Here is a 1,808-nt window from a genome sequence, read left to right as displayed (position 1 = left end):
CTCTTCCTAAAGTACTTAATTAGCACAAAAAAAAAAAAAAAAAATAATTGTATTGTCTGAGCTCTGGTCTATTACCTCCCCAACAGAGTTTTGGACTGATGGTATTCCTAGTCCATGACGTAGTGAGCCAAAATCAGAGTGTATTTATTGATAGAGACTTCAAAGCACTTTTGTAAGTCGCCCTGGATAAGAGCATCTGCCCAATGCCATAAATGTAATGTAAATGAGTGTGTGTGTGAGTGTGTGCAGTAAAGGAGGGGGTTAGTGGTAGGAAGCTCCTGGCTTTATCAGCTGAGTGTGTATGTAAGTGTGTGGGTGTGTGTGTGAGTGTGAGAGAGTGTGAGTGAGAGAGTGTGAGTGTGTGTGTGTGTGAGAGTGTGAGTGTGTGTGTGTGTGAGTGTGTGAGTGAGTGTGTGAGAGTGTGAGTGAGTGTGTGAGAGTGTGTGTGTGTGAGAGAGAGTGTGAGAATGTGGGTGTGAGAGTGTGAGTGAATGTGTGAGTGTGTGAGTGTGAGTGAGTGTGTGTGTGAGAGTGTGAGAGTGTGAGTGAGAGTGTGAGTGTGAGTGAGAGTGTGAGTGTGTGTGAGAGAGTGTGTGTCAGTGTCAGTTATTATTATTATTTATTATTATTCTGCAGTGCTAATGATAATGCTAGTAATGCTAATGATAATGCTAGTAATGCTAATGATAATGCTTCAGTGTAGGCTTCAGTGTAGGCTTCAATTAATTATTTCTTACATCCTGTTTTTAAGTTCACAGTTTCATATGACTTTAATAACCACCTTATAATTTTTCCATTAAATTTCCTTATATTTAAAATACTAGTAAATGTCAGTTCACAGTGTCCATGCAGCAGCCAGCGCTTCTGTCCAGCCGTTCCTCTCATGTGTATATTAACTCCACACGTTCAGCTCTTTCCTCTCGTGTGTATATTAACTCCACACGCTCAGCTCTTTCGTGTGTATATTAACTCCACATGTTCAGCTCTTTCGTGTGTATATTAACTCCACACGCTCAGCTCTTTCGTGTGTATATTAACTCCACACGTTCAGCTCTTTCGTGTGTATATTAACTCCACACGCTCAGCTCTTTCATGTGTATATTAACTCCACATGTTCAGCTCTTTCGTGTGTATATTAACTCCACACGCTCAGCTCTTTCATGTGTATATTAACTCCACGCGTTCAGCTCTTTCGTGTGTATATTAACTCCACACGTTCAGCTCTTTCGTGTGTATATTTACCAGTCGAAAACTAGAACGTAAATGGCGTCAAACTAAATTGGTAGTATTTCAAATAGCATGGAAGGAGAGCCTTCTGAGCTATAAGAAAGCTCTTAGTGTTGCTAGATCAATGTATCTCTCCACCCTAATTGAAGATAACAGAAATAATCCTAGATTCTTATTTAATACTGTAGCAAAAGTAACTAGGAATAAGACCACAATAGAAACACGCACACAATCATTATATAGCAGCGATGACTTCATGAATTTTTTCAATGGTAAAATTGAAAATATCAGGCTAGAAATTCAGACTATTAATTTAAAACCGGACAGTTCTATAACTAACCCTGTAGATGATAATATAATAATATTAGATAAACAACTACAATGCTTTACTCCCCTTGAAGAGACTGAACTAATTTCACTAATTTCATCATCAAAATCATCAACCTATATGCTAGATCCTTTACCTACTTTTTCCTCAAACAGATAATTCCTGAAACAATCAAACCTCTTTTAAAGATAATCAATTCTTCCCTTAGCATTGGCTATGTACCTAAATCTTTTAAATTAGCAGTTATCAAGCC

The sequence above is a fragment of the Pangasianodon hypophthalmus genome, chromosome 9 (assembly GCF_027358585.1).
Source record: "Pangasianodon hypophthalmus isolate fPanHyp1 chromosome 9, fPanHyp1.pri, whole genome shotgun sequence".
In the NCBI taxonomy this organism is placed as follows: domain Eukaryota; kingdom Metazoa; phylum Chordata; class Actinopteri; order Siluriformes; family Pangasiidae; genus Pangasianodon; species Pangasianodon hypophthalmus.
The sequence above is the reverse complement of the archived record's forward strand: the minus strand, read 5'-3'. Positions refer to the sequence as shown.